Below are 12311 nucleotides of genomic sequence, written 5' to 3'. Positions count from 1 at the left end.
GGGCAAGAGAGTGGGGCCCTAAGCTATAGCTTGTTTAGCTTATACGTAAATCCGGCACTGGGCATTGTCTACACTGACTGGCCGTGGTCCACCACGAGTTCAGACGGGGCCTCTCCCAGCCCTACCTGGTGGATGCCAGATACTGGACATGGGACCTTCCACAAGTAAAGCAGATGCTATCCCACTGAGTTACTGCCCTTACTCTAGTCTAAAGCATCTGAAGCAAAGCATTCCCCATCATTTGCTCCTTGGAACTGAAGCTTGGACACGTTCTGCAAGCAAAGCGAGGAAACACAGTCCTGCCCCCTTGATGTTGCCAATATGGAACTCGTGGACTCTCCTGTTAGCTTTGCGTATTTATAATCAGGGCCTGAAGATGGAGCTGCCAGACGTGGTCATCGGGGCCGTCACTCAGAGCTATCCTTCAGAAACAGACATCGACAGATGTACAGGAGACTCTTATCAGCCTAAGCAGGAAGGGACTTTAGCTCCCAAACAGCAGATGGGAAGAATAAGGGAGCCGGTGGGCAGTTAACGCTGCAGAAACAGCGGCGCCAAGCTTACGTAGCTACATCATACAGAATTCTGTACTTAAATGCTTTTGTTGTTCTGAACTGAATGGTGGGAAAGGGCAGCTAAAGAGAATCAGGGTGTGTGTGGAAGGGTACGTTTGGAGCTTTTCAGCTTACAAAAGTGCGAACTGAGGGGAGGGGGTGGTGGTGGAGGCATATAAAATTATGCACCGTATGGAAAAAGCAGAGAAGGCAACCACACTCTCCCTGTTTCTGATCCCCAGCATACTGTCTCCGACATGAGAGGCGCAGCCATTGTTGCTAGTAGCCATGGATAGCCTTATCCTCCCATAAGGGTTTTCTCATCCTCCCTCACTGAAGTTGGTGGGCAATGCTACAATCCCTGGGACCAAATGAACAACAGACTGTGTGATGTTCTCTCTCTCCTCTGTCTGTCCTGATTCATTCAACTTTCAGCTTCACTGGGTTCAAGTATTGTGTGTGGGAGAGAGAAAAGCTTCTTTTGTTGGACAGGAATGGGTGGATGCATTTTATTCAAAGAATCATAGAATGTAGAGTCGGAAGGGACCCCGAGGGTCATCTAGTCCAAACCCCCCCCCCCAGCAATACAGGAATCTCAAGTAAAGAAGCATCCATGACAGATGACCATCCAAGCAGGGTTAGAAACTCAGATATACAGGTATAAGCTAGGCATCAAATGGCTACTTACCATATTTTTTCATCTATAAGACGCCCCCATGTATAAGACGCCCCCTGCTTTGGGAGACTCCAATTTAAGAAAATGAGGGAAGATCTATCCGTGTATAAGACGCCCCCAAATTTTGGACACTTATTTTTTAGGGGGGAAACCCTAGTCTTATACATGTAAAGACAAGGTAAACCAGGGTTACATTTGCCAAAACGGAATGCCTAGTTGCCATTTCGGGGCCAGACCACTCAAAAGCCGTATTTTTCAATACAATCTTTGGTTCCTGAAATTCGTTCCGATTGTGCAGATAAAATACAATGGATAGAATTCCACAGGATGCGTTGCCAATGCGAGGAAACAGTCAAGATCCAAGGTCCCCCAGGCATGTACCTCCAGATGGTGGAGACGTCAGGCTTCATCCTGGCACCCGGGCATCTTCACTTGGTCACAAGTGGCTAATAGCCAGGTGCAAAATGTGCCTGGTGCCTGGAGAATTTCAAACACTGCATCCAACCTCTGCTTAAAAACCTCCAGCAAAGCAAGAGTTCACAACCTGCCAAGGTAGTCCATTATTGAATTTGTGTCAGGCTGCTCCTCCCAAAGGAGCCCAGGGTGTCAAACACACAAACGATAAAAAACAGACACGGACTGGGAACAATCTCTGCTTAAAAAGCTTGCTGGAGGAGGAGGAGGTTGTCACTAGGTGTCAAAAAGACAACAGATGGCACCTGGCTAAGATGTAAAGAGAGGGGATTCCAAAGGATGGCTGGTGCCCAGCTAAAGGCTCAATTCCTATACTGTATGGAACAGGCCTCCTGAGAAGATGGTACCTGCAGGAGGCCTTCTCCTGCAGAAACCAGCGATCAATTGGGTATATGAGGGATGAGACACTATCCGTTGCATGTCGAGACCCCGTGGCCGCCCCCTCGAGGATGAAATAAACACACAAGGAAACAGGATATAAGGTTAATGTTATTGGGCAAAATTTGGCCACAACTTTATTGGTTACAGAATGTGAGCGGGATTGGCTTAGGCATTGAGTGGACCTGACTATATCTGACTCCTGCCTGCAGAGCAGGAAGTCAAGTAAGGGTAAACCAATGGTAGGGGGAGCTCCGTCGATTCAGACCAACTCGAGCTCCCCCTGGGTTCCCAAGGGGTCATGGCATGGCCCTAGCCCCACCCCGGGCTTCGGACAAGATCCACACCCCCGGATTCCTTTAACAGAATACCCTTAAGTTTGGAGGGGCAGGCGATGGCCAGGCCTCCCCTCCCCCATCATAAGGTCTAACTGCAACACCTTACAAAGCTGTGACAGTTGCTAAGTGGTAGGCAAAAACCACATGGCCAAGCCATTCCGCCAAGTGGAAAAATTCCTACCAGGCCCCTGACAAGGGCAGGCGACCAACTGAAGTCCAGAGCAAGGCCACTGAAGGAAAACCTGCAAGCAGGGAGGGAGGGTGGGAGATTGAGGAAGCGAGCCGAAAGGAAGCCCTCTGGCTCGCGCTTCTGCTTTTAAAGGTGGGTCCCGGCCACGCCCCCTCCCCAGCCAGCCAATTGGCCGGCTGCTTGCTGACACGGCCGCGAATCCTCCGGGCAGCGAGGGACAAAGTCCCCCGCTCACCCAGAAGTGAGAGGGCGGCCACGCGGTCCACCGCAACTCCTCCCCACAGGTAAGTGGAGCGGATTTCTCATGATTTGGTGGTTTAGACCCAAAAGTCTCAATGGGCAATTCCTGACAACACTGGGTGAACAACCAGGAAAGCACACCTAACAAGGTTTTGCTTCTCTCCTTCTGCCTTCTTGGCTGCGTGTGCTGTAACTTCACAGGCATGGCTGCAGCGACAGCACTTTTGTGCCTACGATTTTGCATTCCTTTACTTAATAAAACGGTGACTCTGCATTTCTGTAAAAAAAAAAAATAATCCCGTTCTGCTGATTCCGTTTTGCTGGCAGTAGGCCTCCCCAAACAAACAGGTGTGCTGCATCAGCACACCTGAGATTCATCGGTCACACGGCGACTACGCCAAAAGCCCAGCTCATAAGTTGCTAGGCCTTGTTGACTGTAGCAGCAGGGGACTGTGACCCTCTAGATCAGGGTTTCCCAAACTTGGGTCTCCTGCTATTTTTGGACTGCAGTTCCCATCATCCCTGACCACTGGTCCTGCTAGCTAGGGATGATGAGAGTTGTAGTCCAACAACAGAGAGAGACCCAAGTTTGGGAAACACTGGTGTAGATGCTGCAGGTGGACTACGATTCTATCAGCCCCAGTGAGCCTGGTCAATTGTCAGGGTTGATGGGAGCTGTAGTCTCAGGAGAGGCTCTCCTGTCTGCCACCAACCTTTTGCAGTGTGGGGGCCACATGCCATTGGTGGATGGGATCAGGGGCCAAAGTTAATAGCTGCAACTCTCAGCTTTGTATAGTAGGCTACATTCCAGCCATGCAAAAACCAGAGGTTTTGCAAGAGGCATTATCTCAGTTCAAGGACAGCTTCCGACCAGGTAAAGGACTCAAGGAGGAGACCCAACAGGGCCAATGAAGAGTGTGGCATGGGCAGTGGGTTGCACCCTAGGAAGGGGTTCTGAGGGCCAGACGGTGATGCCTGGAGGCCAACATTTGGCCCCTTGGCTTGAAGTTCCCTATCCCACTGGAAGCTGCATGTCATAGGCAACACCTTTCTCTAATCATATACAAAAGTTCTTTAGGATGAGTCCCACCAATAAATTGATCTGTGCTTTTTACAAGATGCTTCCAATGTTAGGAAGGGTTGTTTTGAATTATGAGAGAGATTCGTGTTTTTTTATCACTTTTCTCCTCTCTCCTTTCTTTTATGGCATAATATGTTTCTATTTTTAATGCAAGTCACTTCAGTGGCAATGACTAATATGCCCAGGAAATAAAATTATTGTTTTAATAGGGATGGGGTTTTAACTGTTTTATTTAGGGTGCTGTTTTATTTAGGGAGCTCACAAAACTTAGTTTTGAAACAATAATATTATTTAAAACGAGTTTTAATAACTTCGTCTGACAATTAATTAACCTCAACAAGTCAACATAATATGTATTGAAACTTTTTAGTTCAGTCAACAAACGCAACGAAACGCGGCTGAACACAACACAGTGTAGTGGAGAGCATATGAATAAGGAAGGGGAGAGGGTGTTTCTTCCTGCCAATTCGCCAAAGTCTGTCTCTGCAGTTTGTACTCGAGTGAGGCGTAAACAACCAGTGACTCATCATCACTCAACCCGCAACCAATCCTATCTTCTGCCGTGCCGGTCAGTCAACCCACATCATTCTGTTGAGTTAGGTAAAGGTAAAGGGACCCCTGACCATTAGGTCCAGTCGTGTCCGACTCTGGAGTTGCGGCGCTCATCTTGCATTACTGGCCGAGGGAGCTGGCGTACAGCTTCCAGGTCATGTGGCCAGCATGACAAATCCTCTTCTGGCGAACCAGAGCAGTGCACTGAAACGCCGTTTACCTTCCCGCCAGAGCATTACCTATTTATCTACTTCCACTTTGACATGCTTTCGAACTGCTAGGTTGGCAGGAGCAGGGACTGAGCAACGGGAGCTCCCCCCATCACAGGGATTCAAACTGCCAACCTTCTGATCAGCAAGCCCTAGGCTCTGTGGTTTAACCCACAGCGCCACCTGGGTTAGTTAGTTATGCTTTATACCTGAAGCTTATAAGTGCCGTGCTGAATTTATTTTTGTTACATTTCTTAGTTCATTGATTCATTGTGATCGTCCTCTTCTCTATGATACTGAGTTTGGTAAGTAACGTAAACGATATGATGCATGCAATTTGTTTGTATTTGTACATTAAGCCAAAGCTGCAAAATAGCGAAATTAAGTAAAAAAAAAAAATCATTCGTAAGAGATTCCCATCGCGGAAAAAAAAGTTTTAAGTTCTTATACTCACAATGTTAAGTAAATAAACCAGAAAATAACACTTGCATCTGTAAGTATCTTACTTTTCCTTCTTTTAATAATTTCAATGTGGATGGGGTGGCGAGTAATTTTCTGCACCGGGTACCACCTCACCTTGCTATGCCACTGCATGGATCCTCAGCAAGGAAAGACTCAAAAGTCATCCCTGCCAGGCTTATGAGGCAAACACCCAACAACACGGCCTACTGATTATTTGGGACTGAAAGCACGAAATTTTCCTGTTGACATTCTGGCATGAAATCCATATCATCCAGGCGAAAGGCAAGCCACCAGTCAACTGAAACTCAAGATTCCGGTTGGGCAGGTAAAGAGTTCTCTTAAATGCCCTATTCATTTCCTCCTCGATTCTCTGCGGCATCCTTGCAGACGTTTTAAGACTCACAGAGCACATCAAACCTGGTACGTGAAACCATACACTTCACAGTCCAGCCTCATAATTTTAAAGCACTCTACCTGCCAGGTTCTCTGTCTTGAAAAAGAAAAAGAAAAGAAAGAAAAAAGAAAGAAAGAAAGAAACCCCTCAGTACATAAAAAGACTTAGCACAAAACTGTAAAGGGCATAAGCTCCATTAAGCTAGAGATAAATCCCAACCTTCAGTTCTCCGAAAGGTGTATTCTGGAATTGTAAGCACTTTATAACTCTGGAATGCTCCCAGGCGTTCTGCCCACATTGCAATTTATTTTATTTTATTTTATTACAATTTTCCAATTCATAGGTAGGGAGACTTTCTGAGTCCAAGGGCCACATTCCCTTCTGGGCTTGCTTCTGGGGGCCACATTCCAGTGTTGGGTGTGGCCAGAGGCAAAGGCAGGTGGATGGCTGGATGCCATTTTTACCTTTGTACGCGGGTGGCGCTGTGGGTTAAACCACAGAGCCAAAGGCTTGCCAATCAGAAGGTCGGCGGTTCGAATCCCCGCGACGGGCTGAGCTCCCATTGCTCGGTCCCTGCTCCTGCCAACCTAGCAGTTCGAAAGCACATCAAAGTGCAAGTAGATAAATAGGTACCGCTACGGCGGGAAGGTAAACGGCGTTTCCGTGCGCTGCTCTGGTTCGCCAGAAGCAGCATAGTCATGCTGGCCACATGACCCGGAAGCTGTACGCCGGCTCCCTCGGCCAGTAAAGCGAGATGAGCGCCGCAACCCCAGAGTCGTCCGCGTCTGGTCCTAATGGTCAGGGGTCCCTTTACCTTTACTTTTACAGTAGGCAAATCTGTGCACACTTTCAACACATGCACTCTCTGTCCTACATCCAAGCAAGGAAGAGGCATTATTGGAGTTCAAATCTGCATGCCAGCAAGGCAAAAACACTCAGGGGGGGGGCATGAAGGGCCAGTGAGGGGATATGGCCTGGGAATAACCCAAGGGCCAGATAAACAGCCCTGGAGGGCCACATTTGGCTGGCATGCAGCTGAGGTTTCCTATCCTTGGGCTATAGTCATTCAGCTCATAGCTAAGGGTGCATTCAGACAAGGGGAATACTGTGCTAGTTTTCCCGACTGTATCATAGAATTGTAGAGTTGGAAGGGACCCTAAGAGTCATCTAGTCCAGCCCCCAGCAATCCAAGACTATGCAGCCATCCCATATGGGGATCAAACTTGCAACCTTGGTGTTTATAAGCACCGTATTCTAACCAACTGAGCTGTGCTTCTGTCCCATTTTCCAATGTTGCTTTCACACTGCCGTTCCTGTGATGTTATGGAAATTGGCTGCGTTGATTTCATTCGCACCAGTGGGAATGGTGTGACACAACAGTGAACATTACTGGGCAATGTCACGGCTCCCCCAACCTTTCTGCACATGTGTGCTTCTGTCCCCCCCCCCCCCGGTGAAAAGAGCAGCAAAGAATTGTAGACAACACCCCAAATTTCATCATTTTACTCCGACAATTTTCCAGGTTAAGAAGGCTACGAATGGATCTTTCTCTGGAATCGAATAGCATGGAAATGAGCGCCGAACATGCACTATATTCCATTAGGTTTTTTTGGAAGCCGCTTTCACATTAGGTGAAAGCTCAAATATATTGCAGAAACAAACAGTTAGGGAAACGTCGCTGAAATGGAACAAATTGCTGTGTGAATGCAACCTAAGCAAAGAGACCAGAACAATTGGCATACAGCTATTTCCTCCTGTCTCCCCGCTGCATCTGTTGTCTGCTCTGTGCTAAATTTTAGATTGTAAACTCTTTGGGGCAGGGGCCTGCCATCTTGTACACTGTAAAGCCCCACGCACACAGATGACGCTACATTATTATTTTAATCTGCTTCCGTACTTTAACTTTTATATGTTTTAAAGTACAGTCGTGAATTTGTCTCAGTTTTATTGTTTTATCCTTTTGTAAACCATTTTGATGGGGTTTTTTACAGTCAAGTGTTATATAATTTTTACGAAATAATAATAATAATAATAATAATTATTATTATTATTATTATTATTATTATACAAATTTATAGACCGCTTTGGAGCATAAAGCCATGGAAACAGTATACATGCTAAAAGCAAAATAATAATAATAATAATAATAATAATAATAATAATAATAATAATAATAATAATTTATTTATTTACAGTATACCCCAACCATCTGGGGCAGCTTCCAGCAGGATATTAAAAACACAGTAAAATATCAAACATTTAAAACTTCCCTAAACAGGGCTCTCTTCAGATGTTTATTTCCCTGACATCTGAAGTGTGTTCCACAGGACAGGCACGACTACTGAGAAGGCCCTCTGCCTAGTTCCCTGTAACCTCACTTCCTGCAGTGAGGGAACTGTCAGAAGACCCTCGGAACTGGACCTCAGTGTCCGGACTGAGTGATGGGGGTGGAGACACTCCTTCAGGTATGCTGGGCCAAGGCCACAACACCAAAGTAAAGCAGAAAAACCACACACTTTTTAAAAAAAAATCATTTCAAGAAACTCTTAATAATAAAAGCATCCAAACGAACTCTAAAAACAGCAAAGCAGTTTTCTTCAGATGTACAACTGATATTCCATAAATAACTGGGTCACATCTCAATCAAAGCCTTCTTAATATACAGTACACTGATTTGCATGTAGTCATTGCACGCTTGCATGAAATTGCATGCATATAATATATAAATTTATATCTTATGTATTATGACTCTATACATTTACAATATTTGTAAATGTGTGTGTGTGTGTGTGTGTGTGTGTGTGTGTAGCACAACCAAAATAGCCCAGCAAATCTCATATGACAGCAGCATTCACTGCAGGGCCTCTGAAGAACATAATTGGACAAATTCAGCTGCGTGTAATAAAAACGAAGAAACAAATCTTTAACATATCCATCAATAAAGATGATCTACAATGTGTAATTACATAACCCCAGAACTAATCAAGGATCCTGAGTGAACAGGAAATGCTACTTTATGCAGAGTCAGACCACTGGTGTATGCACAAGGCAGGGGCGTAGCAAGGTAAATTGGTACCCAGGGGCAAAAAAATTATTGTCAACCCCCCCCCCGAGGCGTAGGAAGGTCAGGTGGTACCTGGTGCAGAAAATTTCTTGTCACCCCCCCATTGATTTCCCCCCTGCAAAAATGGTTTTACATTATTTCATATTTTCTTACAAAGGAATAATAACAAGTAATAATAATAAAAAACTTTTATTTATATCCCACCCTCCCCGGCCAAAGTCGGGCTCAGGGTGGCTAACATCAGATACATAACATTGATATAAAATCAAACAGTAATTAAATTACCTCCTAAAAACATCTCAAAATCAAATAGATGGCTTTCCAGAGGGTTAGGGTTGGGAACAGTAAGTGCTCCACTGAACAGAAATTTCAGCCTTCACGACATAGGAAAACAGCCAAGTAAACAGCTATTTTGGTGGAGGAGGGTCAAGATATTAATCGATATGCATGAAATTTCATATATGGCTATATAATCCCTAGTATAGTAAGATAAGACCTTCAGAGCAGGCATTTTAAAAAAAAAAAAAGAGTTTTTTTATGAACCACCCTAGTAGGGCAGTAATTGTTCCTTGATAATTTTCTCACCCCCTCCATTATGGAACATGGGGGGCCGCCCCCTATGCCCCCCCTTGCTACACCCCTGGCAGAAGGTTTCAGGTCCGATCACCGGCATCTCAAGGTAGAGATGGGAAAGACGGTCGATTTGAATCCCTGCAGAGATGCTGCAAAGACAAGGATAACTATATTGAGCTAGCTGACTCACAGAGAGTCAACCTATTCCTCCTCTGGAAAGGAGAGCAAAGGGGAAACCAGGCCCACCAAATAGGATTCTCTTCACAGAACAAAAGAAGCGCAAACAGTACTGAATCAGAGCAGACCTTTCCGAACCGGAGGTGCGCACAAGTTCTTAAGATCATTTGCATTTCTTCATCCGAGGAGGACCATCTTGGATCTAGCATGTGGCAGAAAGCAGTGATGCGGTTGCTAGGTAATAGCAGGGTATGCATCCAAACCCTCTCCGAAGGAGGAAATCACGGGGAGTAGGAAACTGATTTCTCGCTTAGTTAAGAAAAATACCCTGATAAGAGAATCTGCACATGAAGGGGTGTCCTAACGACCAGTGCAGTGTCTTAAACTGGGGTGGGGTGTCCCCAAAGGGGTGAAGTACACACAAAAGGGAGAGGATTTTTGCCAATCCTCTTTATTATGCTGCAGCACAGTTGTTGACAGGAGTGAAGCCTTGTCAACATATTAACACCTGTGTTCAGAGATCAGCCATGGTGATTTGTTACTGGGTCAAGTTCAAGGTGTTACTATTAGCATATAAAGCCCCAAACAACTTGGGACCAGTTTACCTACAAGATAGCCTGGTTCCGGGTCGCTGTTCTTACCCAAAAGCGACGCCAAGGAGCACTACAAGCTAGCTAAGGCTTAGTTTGCCATTCTATTTTATTGTATTTTATTGTTACTGTGGGGTTTTAGCGGCTGTTGTTCCCACTTGCACAAACTGTTTTCTATGTGTTTTTTATTTGTATGGGCCTATGGCCGTAAATAAAATTCTATTCTATTCTACAAGATAGCCTTATCCCACATGTAAGAACTCGATTGTTTAGTGTGGCAGCTCCTGCAACTTTGGAACTCCCTGCCTATTGAAATCAAGCAGGTGCCTTCACTGTATTCTGTGAGGTGAGTGGGGCTGAGAGACTTCAAGAAGTGTGACTAGCCCAAGGTCATCCAGCATCTGCAAGTGGAGGAGCGGGGAATCGAAGCCGGTTCACCAGATTAAAAGCCTACCCAGATGCTTACGATTTTAATCTGTTTTAGTATTTTAACTTTTGCAGTAGGGTTGTAATTTCCCCCCAATTTTACTGCTTTATCGGGTTTTGGTTTTGGTTTTTACAATCAAGTGGTATACGTATAAATTATATGAAATAAATAAATTAGTGCACAGTAATAAATGTAAGAGTTAGTGTGTTCCATGGAGAGCCATTTGTCTCTCTAGTTCAGTTCTGCACTGACTGGCAGCAGCTCTCCTGAACTTCAGGCAGAGTTCTTTCTCAGCTCTACCTGAAGACATCTTCGGGGATGGAACCTGAGACCTTCTGCACACACGTCAAATGCTCTAACCACTGAGCTACGGCCCTTCCCCAAGGGTGACAGGATGATCTAAGGAGATCTTGCAGTGGGGAGTGGATCAGAAAGCTGCAGGACTGAACCAGCAGTAAATCACACCGTGCACGTTGAAGTTAACTCTTTCTTGGCAAGAACATGACCTGCACAGACTTGGTGGAGTGTTAGGCCTCATGAGCACAGGAACTCATCCCTATCTTGCCTCATGGATCAGTTGCTGAGACTAAAGGGCCCCGCCTCCCCACTGCTGTCTGTGTCTCCTTCTCTCAAGGGCTTTTCCCAAGCAATCAGAGACTGCACCTGTGTGCCTGTCTTTGCTCCTCCCGCTTCATACCTCTTCTGGTTCTGGGAGACCAGGGGAGAGGAAAGCGTGTTGCAGCAAGAGGGGGAGACACTCGTGGCTTTGCACCAGCCTAACTCATCTCTGCCTCCTTCATCCCACTCGCCTGCTTCAGCTTCTGCCTCCAATGCTGGACTTCTCTCTGCCACAGACTCTCCCAGCTTACTCCTCTGTGTCCAACCAGTCCATGGCAGAAAGGAAGAAGGGAGCAAGATTTCACGAACCGCAACGCTGCACTAACGCAACCCGACACACACACACACACACCCGAGGGAGGAGGGCTTCGTTTTCCCAGATCCAGCGGCACAAAGAAACCATTTGCAGAAATTGCCCCCTGTTTCTCTCCTCTGCAATCAGGTCAAGGAGCTGGGCTCACGGAGACAATGCGGCCGAATTAGACTCTAGTGCTCCCGGGATGGATCAAAATTTAATCAATGCTGACGATGATGGAAGATGGCTTTTCACAGCAGCCGGACGCTGCGGGAAATGGGAGGGAAGCTGTGGGCCCAAGACCGCCGTTCCCTGCATGCGTTCTGCCTGCTTCCCCTTCAGCCTCCTTCTCAGCAGACAGGAGCATGCAGAGAGCCAATAGCGCCACACAGATGCCCACGGGGGCTCCAGAGCCTGCTGCTCTGCCTCGCTCTGTGTGCAGCTAGTGTGCTGCTGCAGAGCATGAAGCGCAACAGGGCTGCCTCGTCCTCGGCATTAAAAACAAGCATCCTCAGCACTGCAGGGGACATGGGGAGGCAGCGGGAGGGTGTGCCAGCCACACCAACACATCCTTGGTTCCTTTTCTGAAGAGGAAGAGAGGAGGGAGAACCAAGGGGGGGCAGAGTTGTGGAAAGGAGACAAGGTTTCAAAGCATTGCACATATCCGAGGACAGAGGTCGGAAATCGGATGCAGTTCGCATTTAAAGGAGAGCCACCAACTGTGTGCCTTCCAGATCAATACGTAAAAAGAAAAGTTGGCTATCATTTGGAATTCACACTCCGCCAAATTATGCAATGCTGTTGTCTAGACAAGTAATGCAAGCACAAAATGCATATGCAGTGGTACCTCTACTTACGAGCACCTCTGGTTACATATCCTTTGGGATACGCAAACAGCAAAGCCAGAAGTATTTTTCCGGGTTTTGCTGCACACATGCGCAGAAGCGTTCTACCGCGCCACGCGCATGCGCGGAAATCTTCTACCGTGCCATGCATATGCGCATAAGCGCTCTACCGCA

This window comes from Lacerta agilis, chromosome 17, assembly GCF_009819535.1.
Source record: "Lacerta agilis isolate rLacAgi1 chromosome 17, rLacAgi1.pri, whole genome shotgun sequence".
NCBI classification, from domain to species: domain Eukaryota; kingdom Metazoa; phylum Chordata; class Lepidosauria; order Squamata; family Lacertidae; genus Lacerta; species Lacerta agilis.
Note: the sequence above shows the minus strand (reverse complement) of the source record.